Source organism: Engraulis encrasicolus, chromosome 18 (assembly GCF_034702125.1).
Source record: "Engraulis encrasicolus isolate BLACKSEA-1 chromosome 18, IST_EnEncr_1.0, whole genome shotgun sequence".
In the NCBI taxonomy this organism is placed as follows: Eukaryota; Metazoa; Chordata; class Actinopteri; order Clupeiformes; family Engraulidae; genus Engraulis; species Engraulis encrasicolus.
The window spans coordinates 31754855-31779503 of NC_085874.1; the positions used below are offsets into that span (position 1 = coordinate 31754855).

The 24649-nt window shown below is 42.9% G+C and overlaps 1 protein-coding gene across 1 annotated transcript in view; it reads left to right on the forward strand.

The window, feature by feature from the left end:
* Window positions 1-1775: 1775 nt before the first annotated feature.
* LOC134468208 (1-phosphatidylinositol 4,5-bisphosphate phosphodiesterase beta-4-like) overlaps window positions 1776-24649 on the forward strand; it is a 92914-nt gene continuing 70040 nt past the window's right edge. The window contains exons 1-2 of the mRNA XM_063222149.1: window positions 1776-2337; window positions 6536-6579. The gene's annotated coding sequence lies outside the window, so the exon portion shown is untranslated. The remainder of the gene's footprint in view (window positions 2338-6535; window positions 6580-24649) is intronic.

Genomic DNA, 24649 nt, shown 5'->3' on the forward strand with positions numbered 1-24649 from the left:
ACCCACCAGGACAGGGGTGGATCTAGCCATTTTGGGGCCCTAGGCGAAATATAAGAGTGGGGCCCTCAAAAATCATTATGTAGACATATAAAAACTCTGTGTTTCGGTGCTATTTTAGTGTGTTGTCACATATATATCTTTGGTTACTTTACATGACAAATTAAGATCAAGACAACTTTTTGTGTTTACTATGACTGGTGTGACAGTTGGGGCCCCTATTGAGGACAGATTTGGTCGGGGCCCCAGGCAATTGCCTAGGTTTGCCTATAATGGAAAGTCAGCCTCTGCACTAGGACCCAGGCATCTGACATAGCTGGCTGCCATTCCTTTCTCTAAAACCCACAAAGGAGCAAGAGCAGGAGGATTTGACCAACTGCCAACAGACTACAAGAAAACATCAAGGCAAACCAGCCAATAACAGCTCGATAGCAAAAGCACTGTAAATATAAATCCAGATAGATTTACAACTCTGAAGAAAGTCAAACTACTTTAACGGTGGAATCAAAATTGAATAGAATTAACTGAAATTGTTGCACTGACTAAAGTGTAGGCCTAAAACGAACACATTTTTCACTCGTTAACCAGTTAAGACATGCCCCCTGTGATGAATGTGCTATTACCAGAATGGCAATGACCAAGTTATAATGTAGCCTACTACTACAGGCCCTGTGTAGGCTAATGTCATAGTAATGGTAATATGGTAGTTACACCTTTTCAATGACTATTACAGCTTTCCACTGGTGAAATGGTGTGCATTATGAGGCTACAAGTTATATTGACACTAGCGGTTGTTGTTTTTTTTTTTTTACTGTGTGGTGTTCCTTCAATATACCAACTGTACAACACACAAGGTCATGCTGTCATACAAGGTCATGCTCTCTGACCAGATTGGCACGCATGCAAATGAAAGAAGGTGCTCAAGTTACAGCTTGTTTGAACTCACTGCTGCTCAAGAACTTTTTACTCTGTATTTTTTTTCCCGTTTCAACACTTAGAGAGTTCATTTAGCATTTTCTAGAATATATTTGATCCTAGGCTGTTCTGTATGCTGATTTAACACTGCCTTTTTTTTTTTTATATACTGTGCAGGACTTTACAAAAACAATATAGCAGGTGAGTTGCTGACTCGCTGCCTAAGCTGCAAGGAAATCCTCCGCAATGTATTATGTCAGGCCTGAGGGATTGAAGAGACATAATGTAACATACAGTTTATATTTGTACAAATATGGTAAAACGAACCCCTGACTACATCTGTTCTATGAAAAAACAAGACCACCAATAATGCTGATGTTCAGCATGCTTTAGGCCTTACTTAAAGGCCTAGTTAGGATAGTTTGTTCCAAAGATAGCCTAAACAATTAGCCTAAATTTTTAAAAGCTGTAATAACCCATACACGTTATCTTCAGTTTGGATTTGCCAGTGAAAAATGACAAACTTAAAGGGTGCTTTTAGTCACAGCTTCAGGCCTATTAGGCGTAGGCCTACAGAAATGCAAAATAAATCATAGGCATATTATTATGCAGGATTTTTATGTGGTTAATAAAAAAAATCCCTGTGACTTAAACCACATTAAGTTATTTAGGCCTACTCTGAAATCAGTTATTGTATCTCACATTTCAGACATTTCTAGGCCTAATCGCATACATCCTTCCTGTGTGTGAAAATTTGTCTGTGGTAGGCTATGGCTACCACTGCCCACTTCGCTGATAAACAGATAGTTCTAAGCGCGGGCGCTGGAGCACACACACACACACACAGTCCCACACAGTGAGCGAGAGCGGTCATGAGATGCGTCGTTTCAGTTTCAACTAGTCTACATTGAATTCCCTAAATGTTACATTTTAAATACAGATGTGCACGAATCCTCCCGTATTAAGTTGAAGTATAACACGGCCCGGGACTGCTACTGCGCGGCTCCCTCACAACCAAGGAGGTCACTGTTTGCACACCTAACTACTATTAGGTGCCATGTTGTCTCTCTCGAACGCGGCCATTGCCGCCTGAAAAAGCGCTCTCAAGTAGGAGGAGACGGTAGGAGACCGGTCGTTCGTTGTCATGGTCCAGATTCACATTCGGCACTTCAGGGGAGAGAGACGAGGCAGGGGAGGAGAATCTCGATGACTCACACGCTGACGGCCCTGTCATTCATTTGCCGAGGAGTTTCTTTGCCGACCGCAGCGAGCCGCTAGCCACTGGAGAGGGCGAGTGATACCCGGGCGCGGGCACGTTAGGGGATAAAGACTGAACCAGCAGCTGGAAGAGAGAGGGGGAAAATCCCGGCCCAGCTTCAGTGAGCATCACTCCCACGTCGGATTTACCCGTGATCTCCAATTGCCGTAAGGGGGAAAATGTTATTTCTTTGTCATTCTATGCAATGTGTGTGTGTGTGTGTGTGTGTGTGACAGTTAATCAGTGCAGACTGAGCAGCGTCGCAGACTGTCCGGCATAAGATTAATTGGAACTGACGAGAATAAACCGTCGTAGTGCAAGACAGTCTGAACTGATAGACGCATAATACTTGTGACCAAGAATGAACATGCATCTAACTCCACTATCCATCCCACCTTGGACTTTGAGCCTGTTATTTATCTGTAGGTAGGCCCTATTAATTTATTGTTTCGTCAGTGACAGCAGCGCTGACCCTTGTTGACATAATAACTGACCACCAAGGAGAGAAAATGTATGTAAATGCAGCCCAATAGGTCAATAGTGTGATGTTAATCTTAATGCAAACACGCATGCTTAGTTAACATGGGTGGAAATAGAATGATTGAAATGGCATCGCTCATAACCACTGTTTTGTGATCCCATGCTTGTGTTTTTCAGCAGAACTTGCACACGATTTGCTAACGGGGTTTTGAACGAATTCACTGTATGCTGCGTGCTAACCATCAGGCAAGCTAGTACAAACTCTGACAGGCTGCTAGCAAAGCAAAAGCCAAGCTAGCTGGTTGCAGCCTTTTAGTTAACATTCGCCACCCACCGCCTAATTATGGAAATGTGTTTACATGCTATAACAATTGATTCTGTGCCCAAATGTAAATGGATATTCGGTTCCGTTGTAAAAAACTGGGTAGAGTGTCCAAGGGATATGCGGTCCAACTCCTGGCAGAGTGTGCACCCTCGTCGTGTCTGACTGTGTCTGCAGCAGCAGGACCAGATGTCGCGTTTATGTCCTCAAATACACAAACGCTAAGCTTGGCGAAAATTCTGCTGTGTGTGTAGCATTCTTGATTATTACAGTATTATAAAAAAAATAAACTCGCAGGTTTGTTTCATACTTCACTCTGTCGATTACTCGCCAAAGCCATGTCAGAAAGACATTCATCTGATGCAAGTTAACACAGCAGCTGCTTTAAAACCTGCTGGCATTTGGTGACAATTGTTCTAAAGATAACACTAATATCATGGTGTGTGGTAGTCTCTCAACCCGGAATAGAAACTTTAGTAAGATGTTTGAAAATAGTCCCGTGTTTCTTGAATCTCATTTTAAGCCGGCTATGGTAATGGTTGTGAACGTTAAGTAGCTGCATTTTTTTTTACAATAACGTGACTGAACTGGTGCATTTTGCGAAGCAATCCAGAGAGTGGCAAGCCGCCATGGGTGACAGGTGTCAATTTGTGTGATAGAGCTCTATACGTAGAAGCCGAAGAAGGCAATTACATCAACTGGCCAAGGGGAGAGGTAAGGGGCCCGGCTGGATAACACCTGCTAACACTGCCAGCTGCCCCATCAACGAGGAGGCGCGCGTCCTTCCACCTGTTCCATTGCACGAGACAATGAAAAAAAGTCGTCTACTGTCAATTTGGACGGTCGACATGAGGCAGAAAGGCATGCGAGGAAAACACAATAGAAAGTACAGTAGACTGCTGTGGGAATAAGGATTGGTTAGAGAAAAACTAGTTGTAACGAAACGCTAACGAAATGGAATTCTTTTATGCAACCCCCCCCCCCCAAAAAAAAAAAAAAAAAAAACAAAACAAACAAAAAAAACAATTTGTGTTAGCACTTAACTCGGGTGTTGTGGGTTAAAAAAAATGTAGGCCTACGGAGGACGGCGATGAGAATAAAAACTTGACCCCTGATGACGAGTGTCCTAATACAGAAGACTCAGACATGGCTGTTTTGTGATGCTTTTGTAAACACCCGCCAGCGACCCAACCCCCCTGTGCACAAAACCACAAAACAAAAACAACACAAACAAAATCCTTGCAGGGCTCAGAGAATTGATGAATAGAGGTGGCTTAAGAAGCTTACCGAACTGTGTGTGTGTATATAGCCTACGTCGTACGTGTTATGTATTTCCACACAGGGTGGGGTGGGGTGGGGTGGGGGTGAGCCACAGCGCAATATTAAGTACCAATTTCTGCACAGACATTCATCAGCGGGATGGGTATGGCAGATAATCTGGTGTGCCGTGCCCCACCCACACACTGCCTGCCTCATATCCAACTAGCAGGACCCCGTACAGTAGTAGGCTCCAAGACAGACAGAGCAACCATTCTTTTCCACCAGAGTCTGCCCAGGGCACCTCCTCCATACCAGCAGCAGGCTATGCTTCGTCAGGGTTGATGAAGACAGTCCTCTTAATTGATGGCAGAGTAGAATAATCAGACAGGGGTTGTCACCACAGCTGTTTTACACAGTAAAGCAAGGGCACAGCAGCCATGTAGCCATGCACGGTTTGTTGTAACGACGTGATTTGGGCCATTGAGGTTTGATTGAGAGTGCCATTTTCTTGGCATTTCTCTGCTTGCATCTAGCCTGTTTGTTTTGTTTAGGCTAAAAAATGGGTGTAGTAGTGGCAGATCACCGTTTCTGTTTTGTAGTATTGCTTTGTGTGTCTAGATATTTTTCTGTCTAATGTTTTGCTTCAGCACAGTAGTCACTGAGGGAGTAATGCACTTACAAAACGGGCAATGTGTCACCTCACACAGAGGGTGTACGTCATAACAGGCAGGAGCGCTTTCATCCATAGACACCGAAAACGAGAAATATATTGGATAAAATTGCAAATTGAATGTGTGTGCTGCTATTAGAGTGAGTTAGGAAGGATTACTTCATCAAGTAGGGTGGGTTGTCTTTCTTGGGCTGTGTATCGATATGTGGATTATAGCTAGATTTCCACTGCACTGTATGTGTGTGTCTGTGTCTGCACACTGCACAGTTCCGAGAGCTGAGGGCTGTGGATGGGAACGAACCAATTGTTGTTCAAATATCCTCGACGGCACACTTTGCCCAATCAGCAGCAGTGATTAACCCTCCGCAACAATTTCTAACCCACCCCAATGATTCAAACGAGCAAAAAAACAAACTTGCGTTGTGTGATAAGAGGATTGTCTTGCTGTGCTCTGCTTGTACGAGATCAACTCGGCAGGCAAATATATTTTCTTCCGTGAGGTGGGATGGGTAGCCCCGGCCTTAATGCACGCCGTTAATAGTCATTGAAAACGTAACTACCATAGTACTACAATGCTATGACATAACGCAGGGGATAGTAATGCACTACGACTTGGTCATTGCCATTCTGGTAACAGCAAATCTATAACGCCGTGTCTTAATCTGTACTAATTCCGGTAGCATTGAGGGGTGCTTTTGAAAATGTTGAACATTTCCCCACACACTGGCAGCGCCTTTTATGCAGCAGAGCAAGCATAGCAGAGTATCCTGTGAGTTAAACACGGGGCTGTAAAGAGCGGTTCAGACGAAATGTACTTTAATGTGTTAAGACATGGCCCCTGTTATAAGTTTGTTATTAAGATGGCAACCAATGACAGTGTCGTTTTGTAACTTATTAGTAAGGGCCCTGTGTCACGTCATCGTAGTGTAATTCTATGGTAGTCATGTTTTTTAAACCAATATTGAAGCGTTCCAATTGGCGGAAGGGTGCGCATTAGGAGGTTAACTGTACATACACGTAATGATTGGCGCCAGTGTGGGCAGTTGTATTGAAAACAATGAAATTAAATGTTGGCTGAGCAGAGCAGCGATCTGCACATTGTCGGAGCCAGCGGGGTGATACAGTCATTTCATGTGGGTTGCCCCTCCCAGGAATCCCTGCCACAGATCAAGCAGGAGAGAGAGAGGGAGAGAGAGAGAGAGAGAGAGAGAGAGAGAGAGAGAGAGAGAGAGAGAGAGAGAGATCACAGAAAGCAGGACTGGAGAGGGAAAGAGGCACGTCATTTGCTTGCAGAGGAAAAAGAGTGAGGGTACAGTATGGAGAAAAAGACAGAGGGAGTAGTAGGCGACAGAGAGAGAAGATAGAACGAGGGAGTCAGAGAGACTTTGTTCAAATACTATGTGAAATCTTGTTGAAATGTTAAGTTATGTTCAAGGACGTTAAACAGTGAAGGTATGGTATTGTGACGCTGCCACGAGCAACTGCAGCTGTGATTCAGGCATTAAAACAATGTCCTCTCCTTTCTCCTGTCCTTGGTGTGCGTGTGTGTGTGTGTGTGTGTGTGTGTGTGTGTGTGTGTGTGTGTGTGTGTGTGTGTGTGTGTGTGTGTGTGCGTGTGCGTGTGCGTGTGCAGGAGGAAGATGCTGTGTTCCCCTCTGAAGCCCACCTGCTGAAGCGGTAAGTGTGTGAGTCTTGCTCATCTCCAACTCCACTCTCAGATACAGGGCAACACAGTCTCACACAGAATACTTCCAAATAATATAATATAATATAATATAATATAATATTATATAATATAATATAATATAATATAATATAATATAATTATTGCACGCTTTGGGAACTCAGATTCAGGCCAAGACACACAATCTCACACCCAGTACTTCAATACATGACACCAAATGTATATGAAAAGTGGAAGCCCAACTTGGAAACTCCAACTCCCATTGCCATTATGACACATCAGTCCACAGCACACAAGTACACACTGCAAAATTGCGTTTATGCCTCACCAGAGCACAGGGGCAGCCCCCAATGGCGCCCGAAAGGGTGCAGTGCGGCGGAACGGTACCATGCTCAGGGTACCTCAGTCATGGAGGAAGATGGGGAAGAGCACTGGTTAATTAGTGCCCTCACAAACCTGACAGTTCGGGAGTCGAACTGGCAACCTTTGGGCTACAAGTCTGTCGCCCTATCCACTTACCCATGACTGCACATGAAATATGCCCATATGCCCCCCAAGTCTCCATATACTATAAAGTCAAATACTTTGCGTCGCATCATAAAACAAAAGGTCAGGTGTTCCAGATCTAAACCGTTCGCTAAACTTAACTGAAACATGCTTGTCAGAGTAGTGACTTTCTGCTTCATGGTGCAATGGAAAGCGGGGCACCTTTATCTTTTGTGTCATTATGTTTCGCAAAGGGGGAACCTTTGGCATCGTAAATTGTTGCGTGGTCAAAGTGTCAACATGCAATGAGTCGGGTGTGGGCCTGCCTGAGAATGAAGAGAAGGACAGCTTCTTTCTTTATTCGCCTACAAATGTTATAGGCAGTGGGCCAAGAATCATAGCTCATCTAGAAAATGAGTTTCGTTGTGACCGTTTAGTGGCAACTTAAAAACATGTTTTCTTGATCAATTTGGGGGTGCTGAATCCAAATCTGCCTGTTGCCACGGCGTCAGCCTGCACATTTGGCCACCACAAGGGGCGCTATATTAATTTTTGCTTATTTATGGGTAGAAACAGAGTTTTAAAGTTTTCCTTCCTGTTCAGTAATAACATTTTACAGACTGCTTTGTAACAACATTTTCCATGAAGTTTTGGACCATTTCTTTACTTCAAGCCATGTTTTTCTCCAAACATGACAGTTGATTGGTTGAATTATAGAACAACATGCATTGCATATACATTACAATCTAGACTCAAGATGGAAGAAAATACTAAAATATGACTGTGATGCAGGATATTCTGTGCGCGTCATCATGGCTCCCTATGCGGGCGCCATTGAACATTTGGAACGCCATGCCCTCTTTGAAACTTTCATATCCCTTGCCAGTATTAATTATGGACTTTATTAACTGCTACGTGAAAGTTTACACGTTTGCAATGTGTTTCATGCCTTGTAATCTAGCATATGGATGCACACATTAGAGTCACAAACCCTATATTCATATTCAAACATTTCACGCACGCATCCACACATTCTTAGTTAGAACAATTGTACTACTCCCCTACAAAGGAAAAAATAACTCAGCTGATCAAACTGTGCAACTGAGAGAAGTGACTTCCAAGTTTTTTGTTTAATCCTTATAATTTCTTTGAGTTCCGACACAGTAGTGGACGTACAGTAGTTGCTGTTGCCCCTTGTACTGCTGCAGAGATCTGAATTACTATTTTCTCAATTGAATAATTATGAATAATAATTATAATAAAAAGACCACGGCTATAAGATTATTTGGTAAAATGGGCTCTGCATGGAATAATGATGACACATTGATACAATTGACAGTATGCAGGCCTATTGATACCAAAATTGACCTTTGACCCATAGTTGGCGCACTATTACTGGATATTCCACCTTGTGTCTATCATTCTTGTGTCAAAGGGTCACGTAAAGACAACATGCAAAAACTGACGTGGTGATTACTTGTTTTGTGCTCATAGTTATGACAAGCCATAATCTTCTAACCCTCTACTGCACAACATTGCCCTCTGGCAACACAATGTTTTTTAAAGCCTCATGTCCAGTGTGTGCCTCTTTACATTATCAAAACCAATCAGAATGTTAGAAAAGACATGAAAGAACAATTTAGAGTGGTTTGGATGACACTATGTTGTAGTATTTGAAGGTGGGACTTCCTCTTGGGGTGCGAAGGACACAAGATCTTTTGCATTATTAGTGTAACTAAACATGATAAAATCATGAAATAAAAAATAATTTTATGCGCACAAGGCTGTATAGAAGACTCTTATCAGGTTTTAAAAAGGGTTTCCCTTTGTGATTGTTTGGAACACTTTGTCTTTGCGTTGCCTCAAGGCAATGTTGTTCGATAAAGGGGTACTTTCTTGGGTGACTTTGTTATTATTGTTTTGTTTGTGTGTGGTTGTGTAACCACATCATCACATATATTTTATGCAGTAAAGACAACAACTAAATGTTATAAAGTACTTTTTAAAATTGGAAATATCTTATACATATCTGATATTTTATAATTTATACACATTTTGACAAACAAAATGAATGTAATAATGCTTTATGGATGAGCGCATCAGGATCTGCATGCTAGAGAAATTTCATCTGAAGTTAGGTAGGACAGCAATGTCAGTGATGAACATCTAAATGTAGAGGAGGGGGAGTTATGGTAGAGGAGGGGAATAGGGTATTAACTACTGCTTATTATTCCTCTAAATATGGGGGAGAATTGTTGTATCCAGCTTCAAACTCAGACCACCTGGGTACTACAATAGTGGTACTGGGTAGGAGCCTACCTAAAGAATCAGACTAATTGATAAAGTCAAAGCACACTAACTGTTGTCTCTATATATTATAGTCTCTTTCTACAGGATGTTAGTCAACTCTGCGTTCCTGCTTGGGAAGCACATCTTTTGTGCACGCAACTCCCGCCATACTTCATTTATTCTAGGCTTCACTCATAACTAGGGTCCTGAGTCCAGGGCCGGCCCAAGCCTTTATGAGGCCTTAAGCAAAATTTCGTCTGGGGGCCCCTACCACCACCTACTCATCATCAGATGCTTTGTAAGCTTCATTTACTTGCACAAGTGAGGGTTAGGAGCTGAGGACATACAGTAGGCAGGCTGTGTAGATTATGTGCCCATTTGGAGCAAAATTTCCCAGAAAGCCATTTATCACAAAGGAATATCTTAGTTTCACTTCAAAACTATTACTTTTAGTTATATTCTGCATTTATTGTAGGGTTTGTACAATTAAATGTGGTACATGAAAAAGGACGTTGTATCCACCATCATTGAGGTGTCCCCCGATATACAGCATAATTGCTCCCATTTCCATTGAGGCTCAGAAAGAAATTTTGGACTGGGGAATATAGTATAGAGTTCATTTCTTCCTGGAACTTTGCTGCCCAGGGTGGGCTGGTGACGGGGCCCTAAGCCACTGCATAGTTTGCTTATGCCTCGGGCCAGCCCTGCCTGAGTCCTACAGATTAGCCTATCCTTGTAGTCACATACACGGAATTATGGCTCACATGCAGTGGGGGTGTCTCCAATGGCGTATCTAAAAGCAATCCCTCTTCTGACACCAGCAAATGGGGATAACTTTGCTTGTCCAGCTTCAAACTCAGGCCCTCGGGGTGCCAAATGTGCAATATGACCATCACACCAAGCAGCCAGTCTCATTAACATGACATTTAGGGCACACACACACAAACCTAGTAATGATCATTCCATCACTGTGCACCTCTGTTTTACGTGAGGTAATTGCGTGTTTTGTTCAATTTTAAACTGAATAAAAATAAGAATATTGGGCCTACAGGATAAATAATCAAAAATAAAATAAAATATATTTTATCAATAAAATTTCTAAAAATGAACTAAAAAAAATAATGCGTAGCCATATTGTGTGCAGTAGAGGGCTAATTATCAGTAATGTCAAGCAATGTATGTTGAGTTCAAATTAATTGTTAACCTGTGGTACTTTTGTTGCCATGCCATCTTCTTATTTTACAACATCAAAAAACTTTTCACAAAGTATGTTTAATAGAATATACACATTAACTTCATCCTTTTTTCATAATATGAAATACACAGTAGCTACAGTGATTTCAAGCAGTTCATTCACCTACCACATGGTGGCGCTATGCCTAACTGCCATTTCACACACAGAGAAATGTTGGTAGGCATAATACACAGTAATCTGGGAAGTTTCACACTTGTGAAGCACTCCAAAAGGAGTTGGTGACACATTTCCTGTTGAATGGCCAATTTTAATTAAATTCCCACATTACCAAATGTCGCTATTTCAACCTTTGTTTTTTAAATCAATGTGCAACTTTTGACGATGGCAACACCTGGAATATTGATTTATGTACTATCAAGTACTTATATCAGCAAAAACCAAGTTGCCACCTGATCACTCCGACGAACCTGCAAGATAGGATTTCTGGCCCGCTGCCTATTACGAGCAGAGCCCTTCTTCAGCGTGTAGGCGAATAAAGAATAGAAAAATCTGAAGAGTGCTGTCCTTCGCTTCATTGCTTTATCTAAGTTTTATGTGAGATTCAGCACCCAGTTAATAACTGCATTCATCATTAGGCGATAGTGTGAGCGCGTCTCCTCCACTTCACAAATCAGGTGTGGACCTGCCATACCTGGACCGGGTTTCCACCACTTTAGATAGATAGATAAATAGATAGATAGATAGATAGATAGATAGATAGACAGATAGATAGATAGATAGATAGATAGATAGATAGATAGATAGATAGATAGATAGATAGATAGATAGATAGATAGATATACTTTTATTGTCCCCAAGGGGAAATGTGTTCTCACCACCATAGCAGTCTTGTCACAGCCTACAGCAGGCATACATAAGGCATTCATAACAGACATCAAAACACCAAACACAGTTGATATACTAGACATTGATGACAGTCACATACTAGATACATGCCCACTCAGACATTTACAGGCAGAACACAACATGATGACAGACACTATATACACTCCAGGAGGGTCAGCTGCAGGGGGACACTATGGGATGTTGTTTAGTGCAGTGACGGCATATGGTACAAAGCTTTTGTTGAAGCCTGCTCGCCTCCATACATTGTGTCACAGTACCATAATTACTATTTAACGATTGTCATTTTTTTTCATCAATCTTATCCTATGACTGATATGGGTTGCTAAATCTCTCAAACCAATATTTGGCGATGATATTATTTTTGCATTATTTGTCAATCCAAACCTTACTTGAAGAAGGTCTGAAAGACCAAAACTTTGTGAGCGATAAAACTGCTATTGTAATTGATGGTGTACAGGATATTTGTGAACTGTTTTCTCATTTTGAAAAAAAACTATTTTTTACAATTGTTGAATCTCATTCAGAAAATAAACACGTTCAACTTAGGGTTTAAACTGTATTTAATAAATTGTGAGACATACACAAGCAATGCTGTGTTTGTCTCTAACATACAGTAGGCCTACACTATATTCAAATGAAAGACGTAGCCACAAAACAAAACTAACCACTGTTACTGTAGTCCTTTTCTTAAACCTTCCATTAGTCAAACAAGCCAGAACATTGCACCTCATGCGGTTGTAATAATAAGGGAACGGTAACTTTAACTTAACTTAAATGTCATGTCATGCAAGCATTCTCACAAACATCCGGAATATATTGGCGAAGCATATATAGGTGAAGCATTTTGGCTTGATGCCAAAGAAAGGCTATAGCTTGTATGTTGAAGTGTTGTAATTTCATCCGGTTGCGGTATGGTGTGGTGTGTTGTCATCCGGTTGCGGTATGGCGTGGTGTGTTTTCATCCGGTTGCAGTATGGCGTGGTGTGTTTTCAACCGGTTGCGGTGTTTGCGGGATGTGTTTCCTGTCTTACTCTTTAGTGTTTGCTAAGGAGGTGTGTTTCAAGTAGCCATGGCAGAACAGTTGGCCTTCTGTAAAAAACAAACAAACAAACTGAGTTTTACGGTTTATTGTGCTGAGCATGCGTGTCTTGTAAAGCCTTGGTGTATTTGTGTATAAGATTGTGAAGTTAAATGTGTGTGTATGTGTTTGTGTATTTCGTTTGATTTGCATTTAAAGCAAGTGTGTGTGTGTGTTTGACTATGCATGGGCATGTGTGTGGGCACACAGCGCCCGTGTGTATGTGTGTGTGCGTGTGTGTGTGTGCGCATGTGTGTGTGTGTGTGTGTGTGCGCGCATGCGTGTTTATGTGTGTGTGTGTGTGTGTGTGTGTGTGTGTGTGTGTCTAAAGGGAACCTTCAGTAAGCCACCTCAGGCTGCTTGGTGTTTACTTAGCATACCGAACGGCACACACTGTTCCTGCTTCCCGTGTGAGTCTGTGTGTGTGTGTGTGTTTGTGTGTGTGTGTGTGTGTGAGTGGGAGAGAGAGAGAGACAGAGAGATCGAGAGAGTGTGTGTGTGTGTGCGCGTGTGTGTGTGTGCGAACGTGCACATGCGTGTATGTATTGGCTTATCCAGGGAATGAGTGTGCTGGGGAAGGCTTCATAGGCCTAACACCCCTCCTTACTCCTAGTATAAGGTTAATTAGTATTAGTATTAGGTATTAGTTAATGAACTAATTTTACTGAAGACACTTTCCGTGTCCCAAATGCCGCACTTGTGCGCTTCAGACACTTTGTTTCATAGTCACTGCATAGGGTGCACTGACTGACTACGCACTGAAACCAGAGACTGTCTGTATATAAGGAGACGGAACACTTCAGAAAGTGTCCATAGGAATGAATGGGGGCAGTTTGTTACACTAATATGGCACGTGTTTGCACATATCCCATCTGGCCGGCAACAAGAGCCAATTGCTTGCTGAGCTGTGCTGTCAATTATCCAATCATCTCGCCGCCTCGAGTCACCTGGTCTGACTAATCTGAAATTGCGCCCCAAATGGGGCACCTAAGTCACGCCTTTCTACTTCCGATCCGTGGGGCTGGAGCTCTCAAAATTTTGAATGCGAGTTAATGGAGCGAGTCAAGCTAAATCCTCATCCCGTTTGGCATGTGCTCCGGATTTCACATATGATGACAGTGAATTTGAAAGGTTTGGATTTGCGTCGTAAGACCAGTCATTTTCGACATGCAAGAAACGTTATTTTAGCTTTTGTGCAAAACTGTGTTAGAGACTACACGTGCGCCTCGCATATCTGACGTGAACCGAGGCACAGCCAACCCTACCGCTGCATCGTGGCTTAAGTGGCTGCACGTCGGACATGCGACGTCTGTTGTGTAGTCCTAATAATTACATATTTTTGCACACACACAACTCAAAAATCGCTTGCCAAGTGAAGTCAACAAGCACACCATTGGTTGTTATTAATTCTGAGGCACAGCATATGTGTGATCGACGGGGAAATGCGAGGTGGGTCGGAAAATAGCTTTGATCAGTCCATTACAGCCCAGTCAAAAGTGTTTGCGTTCCCAGCCCCACAAGCCGCCCGGAAGGGGTGGAGACTTAGGTGCCCCATTGCGCCCCTGAGTTGTAGCCAAGATGGCCGCAGAGTGAAAGGACTTATTCTAAATGACTTTGCTGAAACATAGTGCCCGATGGAAGGGCACAATTGTGCCATTTGAGATACGGAAAACATCTCGTCCAGACGACAGCGTGGTAGTCAAGCGGTTTAGTTCACCTGCCAAGTTGGGTAGTGGGCCTGAATTGCTATTCGTGTGTGTGTGTGTGTGTAGAGCTGGGCATCATTAGTGAATGTAGGGGGAGCTGTTGTCTCCCTGTTTATAAACACCTTTCCTTGGCTTAGGTTGAGATGACGTTGTTGTTGTCCCCGTTTCTTCAGATATAATACTGGCCACGCTGAAGTGTTCCTCAGTGAAACGTTCTTGATGCCTTAATGGGCCTAATGGGCCTTTTTGTGATTCAATACGATACATATGAACTGCCAACCATTTCTGGTTGACCTGCATTGAATGACGTCATCATAATGGGCTACCGGTACAATAACATGAACTGAGTCACGTGTCCATCCCCATATACCATATGTCTATCACATGGGTCCATATACCATGATCCATCCAGGTCCATAATGTATGGGCTCACTTGTGCACATCTGACCATGGAAGATGAATAGCAGAGGACTCTAACAAAGGCATGACGACAAGGATACAGAGCCTCGACAAGGTTCCCATAGTAGCCCAAAGGAAAAAAACACAAAATGTACAAAATGATTCATACAATTCTTATACGTATGGCACGTGATAAAAGTGGCCCCTTCCGGCTTCCTCTAGGCGTGACAACATCGATACGTCAACGTTTCCGTAGTAGCTCTTCTTAGTCCTATTGATGATCTCATCTCGTGTAGTGTAGAAGAGGCCAAGGGGACCCCTGTCGATTCATTTGTGTATAATGGGCAGATCCACTTCTGATGACCTCATAGAGTGTGAGTTAACTCATTCAAAGATCATATAGAAGCTATAAACTGTCACTGGTTGATTTGTGTGAATAGCTTGATAATGAAGCACAGTATAATTGACACGAACTGAATCGCCCGTGTTGATGGGCCCACAAATCATGGACTGGTTCACATTAACCTACATTGCATTGGTTACAGTCCCTGGAGCAATATCTGGTTAGGTGCCTTGCTCCAGACCACTTCAGCCCTTACCTAATGTTAGGTACCCTCTGCAACCCTCTGATGCCAAGAACCACTCCCTCACCATTAATCCACGGCTGCCTGCCTCTCCTGTGTTGTTATATGGGTTCTTCATATAGTGTGGTCTCAAGCACATCATACCCATGCCAGTGGGGAGGAGAATAGCAGAGGTCTCTAACGGACTAACAAAGGCATGACGACTAGGGATGCACCGATACCACTTTTTTGAAAACCGATACAAGTACGAGTACATTAGTGTGTGTACTTGCCAATACAGAGTACCGATACCGATACATTTACCACCAAAATACAATGAAAATAAATGCATGGCCTTGTTTTTTTCCACCTGTGATATTTTTATTGTCCATTTCCATGTAGATTTAAATGTTAGTAAATGTATGTGGTGGCACTTTTTTCCATGCTGCTTTCAAGTCCACAGAACGTGACAAGATTTTGCATTGTTTTGAGTAATAGCAGTATCGTTCCTGGTATCGGCAAGTGCTTGACGAGTACGAGTACGAGTATAATGAGCAGTGTCGGGCGCCGATACCGATACCAGTATCGGTATCGGTGCTTCCCTAATCTCTAACGGACTAACAAAGGCATGACGACACAAGACACAGAGCCATGACGGCGTTACCATAGCAGCTGTTCAGCTTCAGCAGCTACACAGGTCAATCATACCATTGTGTTGACTCGCTACACTGCTGTGTGTATGATGTGTATCTGCTTTCAGCTGCGGCCTATTGAGGAATACCCTGACTAGTAAACAGCACACCTCTACCACATCTTCAAGGGCGAGAGCTGCATAGCCTGGGAAATCTCATGCTGCTTTGCACAAACGTTCCGATCTGAAAGCCAGCATGGAATCTATCCCTCAGCAGGGTTCCCGAAACATGGTCTCCAATCAGAGAGCAGGGAGATGTGGAAAGGCGTTGACTGCAGTTTGTTTGAATAGATACAACTGACACGATTGGCTATGGGCTACTCAAGCCAAATGATATACACTACATTCGTAGCGTCCAATAAACAGCCGTCGTCATTCGTAAACCACACACCGCCTACGCGATTTACAGTAGGCCGGTCTCCAGACCTAATCTCACTTGTCTGGTGGTAACCAGACAATGAGCTGCATGCATCTTTTAGAAATTAATGGTCACTTAAAAGGGCATAAAACAACGTGTTAGGGGTCACCCCTGCGCAAGAAAATGGATTTTCTTCATGTTCATACTGTAAGAGATCAATGCTGTCGGGCTCCGTCCTGACCACATCGTCTGAGTGTGCTCCTCTTTTACACAGTGTCATAGAAGCCTTACTACAGTGGTTCTAAACCTTTTTTTGTACAAACGGCTCCTTGACCTCATCATAAGCCTGCCAATGCCTCCCTTAGTATTGAAAAATAAAACAGACTAATGCCCTCCAACGGGAACTAAGCCCCGTCCCCACTCAGCTGTATCCTTCTCAACGCCCCCCCCAGGGTTCCCCAACACCCCCCTGGGGGGCTGTAGTGCCCCCGTTGAGAAAAACTACCTTCCTAAGTGCTCACTTCAGACACCTTATTGTTTTACACAGCGCTATGAAAGCTTTAGTAAGTGCGTGGCCAAATGCACCCTGCTCTCCCCATAGTGTCCACCGTACACTGCAGACTCATTCTATCTATTATTGTAATTAATGAGATGTTATTGTGGCATGCAGCGTATTTTTAGCTGGGCAGCGCGTCTGCTCCTCTAAATAGTATTACTATATCCGGACTGGGTGCTCTTTTATTTATACCCCGTGGTGTAGTTGTGCTCTAAAAATAAAGCTGATTATGCTGTATGTTTGTACCTGTAGGCAGGTCTGTGGGAGGGCGGTGTAGTGTTTCAGCTGTCTGGTTTATTAATCTGGCATTTTTAGATTCACCCAGACCCAGACGCTACACGGGCTATCTCAGGACGATGACTTCACTCGGAGATGTCAGAATGATGATCACCTATGGTCGTAGAAAAGAATAGAGAACAACAGAATCTCTTCACTGCTTTTCCCAGGGGCCTGAGACCGTTATGCCAGTGTGTGTGTGTGTGTGTGTGTGTGTGTGTGTGTGTGTGTGTGTGTGTGTGTGTGTGTGTGCTGCACCAATTTACCTTCATGAGGCCACTGCTATTGGAGCACACCAACACGGTGGTGCCCTCTCTCCATGTGGGGGCCAAATCTCCTGGACCCCACATGTTTTGACCCCCTTTGCTGGGGTTGTTTATTGTTACTGGTAAAAGTAAAAGTGTAAAAAAACAACTTTTCCTCACTGGCAGGTTAAGGTTAGAGATTGTTTTGGTTTGGGCACAGTTTAGCATTCTTTAGCTATTGTTAGGGTTAATATGAATGGAAGTCAATGGGGCCCCACAAAGATATTAAGGTAGGGCTGTGCGCCATCATGGCTTTGATATCTTGAAGCATGTACATGCGCACACGGCGCGCTCACACACACACACACACACACACACACACACACACACACACACACACACACACACACACACACACACACACACACACACACACACACACACACACTCACACACACACACACACACACCGCAAATGTCCATGTGTTCACTGCTTTTAGTCATTGCACCCCTTTTGTCAGGTACAGGGGCTCATAGCACTCTCACCTTCTCGTACAGAACCTACTATGACATTTTAACACTCGACCGTGTTACAGATATTTTTTTGTTTTAGATATTTTTGGATAAAGCTCACATTAAATAACGTTTAATTGATGTCGGAACTCTTGATTGCATGACAGACCTGTCACGTTTGTATATATTTTTATGACGCGATTTATTTATATATTTATGTATTTATATAAAGCTAGCTCACACAAAAAAAGCCAGACTTCCCACCTCTGCTCACAGGTACAGGCTCGATGATGTCATCAGCTCCAGAAACGGAGATCCTGACGTCAGTAACACTCGACCATGCGACCAACATGTGTCACATACGTATATACTGTATTTAGGCCTCTCCTTCTCTCCCGGGGGCCTGTCTGGCATGCCCATGATGACGCACAGAACACCGGGGTGTCTCACGTGAAAAGTGCATGTGCAAATGTACGTGTCTTTACAAAGCCGTGTTTTTGCGGTGTGGATGTGAGAATTTGGGGTGTTATTATTTGAAGGGGAAGAACAGGTGTCTTCTGACGTCCATAGGCAGAGGCAGTGTTTACAGTGTGGATGCCGGATTTTCACCGCTGTCTATAGGCAGTGGCAGTGTTTACGGTGTGGACGCCGGATTTTCTGTGGTTTTTTTTGGGACGGCGAAGAGCAGTGATATGTAGGAGGCAGTGTTTAGGGTGTCTTTTTCAGAATTTGAGGTGTTATTATTTGAAGGTGAAGAACAGGTGTCTTCTGACGTCTATAGGCAGTGGCAGTGTTTACGGTGTGGATGCCGGATTTTCACCGCTGTCTATAGGCAGTGGCAGTGGTGTTAGCGGTGTGGACGCCATAGTTGTTTTGGGTGTTTTGTTTTTCACCTCTCAGTCAGCAGCATATGCCGGAGAAAAGGTGACGCTGCGTCAGAGCTGCCGGCTGTGGAGGACTGGATGTCGTGAACGAGTCTATTTCCTCCCCTCCCGCCTTCCACTTCTGACGATGCTGCTGTCACAGTTGGCACCTCACGGCAAGAGCAAACCGTTGTCACTCAGTCATCTCATCTCTCTCTCTGTCTGTCTGTCTCTCTCCTCTCTCCATCCCTCTTTCATGCTCTCAAATGAGTTACTTAATTATAGGTACATATCTGTCAGCAGTTCAGAGAGAAGTGTGTGTGTGTGTGTGTGTGTGTGTGTGTGTGTGTGTGTGTGTGTGTGTGTGTGTGTGTGTGTGTGTGTGTGTGTGTGTGTGGGAGAGAGAGAGAGAGAGAGAGAGAGAGAGAGAGAGAGAGAGAGAGAATCAGAACACCTTTGAACAGGAACAGCGTTCCTGGACTGCGCAGTTCAGTTGCAAGTGCACATGTCTAAAAATACAGAAGTACTCTGCTGAGAAGAAGCAGAAGAAGAAAAAAAGAAGGAAAAAAGCTATTATCTATGCACCATAATCTGCTCCCCTATTCAACCCCCCCCCCCCACACACACACACACACACACACACATCACCAACACCACTTGAAAACTCTCCTCCTCTGATCACACTCGTGCAGCCCGTGTCTGACGGCACAGCTGGGAACGGCAGCATGTTAACACAATTTGCGCTTCCAATTAAACTGCCGACCTCTGTTCTAGAATGCAGAATATGACTTTTTAACATGTTCCTATTAATATCGCCTCCCGTTATGAAACGGTGCTCAGGAGGGGAGGCGGGTGTGGAGTGGGTGTGGAGAGGGTGATGCGAGAGGAGGGGAGGTTAACACCTTATGGTCCACCCTTTCACCTGTTACTTCCCCGTCTTGTGCAGTCTTCTGTTTTGGGCTAATTAGTCAGGCAGATTAAAGTCCAAATGTTCACAGAATATTTCAGTTAGTCATACAAGCACCATTTTTGGTACAAATGATGTCTAGGGTGTATTATTTAAGAAAAGTACGTTATCCAGCTTCAAATCCAAGATGGCCGCCAGTTTTCAACATGGCCGCCAAATTTAATGTAATAAACGTGTCTTTCAAGGTAGAATTACGTAGAATAGACATGTGTCGATTACCACAGCTTCAAAGTTTATATATTATGTCTAGAAATACCCAATGGTGTCAACTGTATTCCAATATGGCTGACAGTTTTCAAGATGGCGGGTATTGAGTCATTCAAAATTAATGTTTTCGAATGTTTTCTGGTTAGATATTCTTCTAGATCATAAAGTAGGTGATACAAGTGAAATTTTCTCCAAAGGATGTCAAGGGTGTACTACAGTATTTGTGAAAATTATGTTATCTGGCTTCAAATCCAAGATGGTTGCCAGTTTTTTAAGATGGCCACCAAATTAAATAAAAGAAGGAAACTAAAGTGTTTTTTAAGGTAGAATTCGATTAATAGAAATAGCCTATGTTCATGTTCAAAGTTTCAAATAATGCTGTATCAAAATATTCAATGGTGCAATCTGTATTCCAATATGGCTGCTTGCCTTCAAGATAGCAGATCTTACGTCACATCCCCAAACCGTACAGCGAATTTCGCTGAAATTTCGGCAATATTTTGCTCTGTAGGTTATGAGCCGTTACGTTACGAAACGATTTTTTAAATGATTTTCAATGGGGTTTTTTTGACCTCAGATATTCTGTATCAATAAACATCCAAAATCACACACTAAACCAGTAAATTAAGTGAGTAATCTAAACTATGTGTATTTTGTAATATCTGATATGAGTAATGTCGTAGCACAACCAGGGCACACTGGTGACATTACTGCTGTGCATGGGGTTTAGTGTCGGTTTGTAGTGTACTAGCTAGCTGTAGTTGAATCTTCACTTTACATTGTTGTGTATTTACTGTATATGATGGAATACTCAAGTGTCCTAAATACTATCTAATAAGCCCCTGTACAGATATTGACTAGAAGGTTAGTTAGTGGTAGTACTGTAGTTAGATAGCCGCACCTGAATTGTCAGGGTGTGCCAATGCGGGACAGCCGAGTCAAGGGTTACAGTTACCTGGATGTCGTAGAGATTGCACGGGAATTAAACAACACTGGATGAACAATCAGGCTAGATGTAGGGCATTACATTCTTGAATCTAGACGTATCCCATATTTCAATGTGCTTTGATGTTTGTGTACGGTAAGGTAGTAAAAAGGATAGCCCTTCGGCGTTAAATCGTATTGTACACAATGTTAGGCAACAATCCATTGAGTTTTGCTGGTACTGACTGGAGGAAGTGTTGCCTCTGTCAGACTGACACAAAAGAGGTGTTAAAGTGTCCCCATTTAGCCATTGACCAAGCTCATGAGCAGGCCAATGCGGTGGTCAAAGGCAATGGTGGTGCCATTGGAGTGACTGAGGATGCATCTGTTCTCAGGCGGTGGATGGGCGTCTGGACCAGAAAAAAGCCAGTTAGTCAGCCAGTATGACTTGGCATGTCAAGTCAAGGCTGCACAAGGAGATGCCAGGCATAATGAGCACACTAGTTAGTCACAGAAATCATTCATTGACAAGGTTCAGAAGTTGTTCGTTGCGGTGAAGGATGTAGGCAATCCTTTTCAGGAGGAGTCGAATGATCTGCTTACACTGGACAAAAACACCATAGCACATTCCAGTGCTTCAGAGCTTGTAAAATATCACCTAGAGGAAGAGAGAGTTGCCCTCAGAGATTTTTTCAATGGTCTTGGTGATGAGGCTTCCTTCCACAAGCCCATCAAAAAGAACAGACCAGATTTCTTTCGCTAAGATGTGGCTGTAGCCTCGAGTGAAGCAAAGAAAAAAGTGGAAAAAGATGACTGATCTTTTCTAACGACTCTTTATATCATGTCAGTCAAGGGAGTGTGACCTCCCTCCTTGATTTTTTTAAACATGAGAAATAGTCCTTTCCTGCCACACTGAGTGACACAGGAAAACTCCACTCTGGACAGAGGTCTCAACTCATCAACATTCTAGAATCTACCGTTTCTCCACCTGAGAGACAACCAGAATGTATAACAGTTATCATTGATGGTTCTGCCCTTTTGCATTCAATGCCCACAAAGACATCAAAGACCTTTCAAGAGTATGCTATGCAAGTTCCAAAGATTCTGACATACTCATCAAAGTATGAGCGAACAGACATTGTTTTTGATGTGTACTGGACCTCAAGCCTGAAGGCTGAGTCAAGGTCAAAGAGAGGTAAGGCAGATAGACGAAGAGACGAATCAAGCTACCACCAAACTGGAAAAGCTTTCTGCAAGACAGTGACAACAAAACATAGCTGTTTGAGTTTTTGGCTCAATATAGTGGTTGTGACAAAAGGAGAGCAGGCCCTTTCAAACAAACAAATCAGCACTGAAGGCTTGTGTCCATGCAACCATGAAGAAGCCGACACCAGGATCTTCACACATGCTCTCCATGCAGCCAAGCAACAGATAAAATCTTTGTTGATTAAGGCATGTGACACAGACATTCTTGTTGTTGCCATCAGTGTGTTTACGATTCTTCAGGATGCAGGCCTGGAAATGGTTTGAGTAGGATTTGGCCAGGGTCAATCCCTTAGGTGGTTGCCAATACATGATATGGTGCTAAATCTTGGCCCACAGAAATGTAGTGGCTTACCCTTCTTTCATGCTTTCACTGGTTGTGATGTTGTGTCAGCTTTTCGCAGGACAGGCAAGAAAATTACATGGCAAGCATGCAGATGTGCCCTGAAATGAGTCCGGTTTTCAACAAGCTCAGTCAGTACCAACCTACCATAGCTGAAGCAGACCTCAATATCCTTGAGAGGTTTGTTGTCACCATGTATGGCAAGCACAGCACTACAGCCAAGGTTAATGAGGAAAGACTGGAATTACTGTATTTGCTCGGAAGCAAAGGTCTTATGATTCTATTCCACCAACAAGCGCACCTCTGGTGCAGCATGTAAAACGTCCTGTATTCCAAGCTGTCTGCATATGGGGCCAGGCAACTACCAGTATATGCAAAATGCAGACTGAGGACCCTGCCAAATGGGATGACATATAGATGGCGAGGTCTGGAGAGTGTTCTGGTCAACTCTTCCACACATCGCTCAGGCCTGTCAGCAGTTGACAAAATGTGGCTGCAAGACAGAAAGCAGAGGATTATGCAAATGTTCTCGCTTCAGCCTGAAGTGCACCCAGTTATGCACTTACAGATGTGAGAACAACATAGATAGAAACACTAAAAAAGTAACAAAAGTGCTAAAAAAAAGTCGTTTACCGACTTAAACAAAATTTTCCTTTTTTACTTGACTCGGAACATCTTTTGGCAACACCCGAGTTGAAGAGAACAACTTTTTCCTCCCCGTGTTCACTATGTCTTTGTAGTTATAGTAAGAAGTAGAATGTAAATTATATTTTAGACTCTCTGCTATGCAGTAACAATGTTGTAACAAAGTTTTTAAACTAACACTGAAGCATTGGCTTGTAGCAATGGAGTGTACTACATTTCCTTTTTTTATCATAATATTTGATAATCTTAATTTTTTGAATGCAGAATTGGACTGTCCATGTCCCAAAACATCTCATTTGATATTGGTTTAATCAAAACAGGACTGTTTTGTCACAATATAGCCCAAACAATGACCGAGAATACGTCAAATGGCAGCCATCTTGGAAAATGGCGGCCATCTTGTTTTTTTACTTGGATAACGTACTTTTATGTTAAAGTAGGTTCTAGAGCACTAGTGTGCCAAATATGGTGCTTGTATGACCAACTGAAATATTCTCTCACTAATCTGCCTAACTAAATAGCCCCTCCTTGCAGATGGGTTTGTCGGTGATCCAACTCACTGTTTTGCTGAAATAAGCACATGTTTATCATAACAACATTGTAATGATGTTAGGAAGAGTCTTAGCTTACATTAGAGTTTTTATCAGTTGCTTTGGAACATCTCTCAAATCTCTCTTTGCAATTTGCAAAATATTAAGTGTGTTCTCAAAACAGTTTTCAACACATGGCAAAACACTGGATGACCTGCAAAACCCAGTCTCTTGCTTAAAATCCTTAGTTTGTCTCTCAAAAGCAAGTTTTTGTGTCATTGACCGTGTCAGCGTAATCAGAATGGTTAGTCATTGTGTCAAATGCCATGTCTCATATCGCATGCTTGTGTCAGTTCACTGATGGTTAGTGCACTGACGGTTAGTGGTCTTTAGTGCATACTGTCATGGAAAATGTTGTACCCTGTACCCTCACAAGTAACAGGCTAGCATAGCATTAGCTCAACAAAATATCAGTTGGCTACTGTTTACATTGCTCAGTGTCTTGTGCTTGTTACATTTCCTTCATCCCAAATGGCAACTATCTCGCATACAATGCTTGGCTTGGCATGAAAAGTTTGGTCTCTCAGTGTCATTACTTACAGAATTACGTAAGAGGCTATTGTCCAAACTCTTTCACTGCATTGAATGCCACGTTTCATCCGCTTCCTTAACAACATGGCTGCCGTTTAGTGTGTGCAGTGCCCATTGTTTAAGCACTGCGATTTTGACTGTTGTTAGGGCTGCATCTGGGCACTTTCGGTGCACTAATTTTTTCGAAATGTTCTGCGTGAGTGCCCTACACACTGAAATATAGTGCCTGAAGTGCACAAGTGTGTAATATGAGACACGGAAAAAGTAGTGTATGGACAAGATAGTCAAATTTACTTGTCATATTGTCAATTGACTTTTCCTGAGGGTTTCTTCCGATGTCAAATGTTGTTAGTGGTGTGCATTGGCACTGCCCTCACGATCCGATTCGATTCGATTCGATTCCGATTCAGGAGGTAGCGATTCGATTCGATTCGATTCAATTCTATGATGCATTGCAATGCATTACATT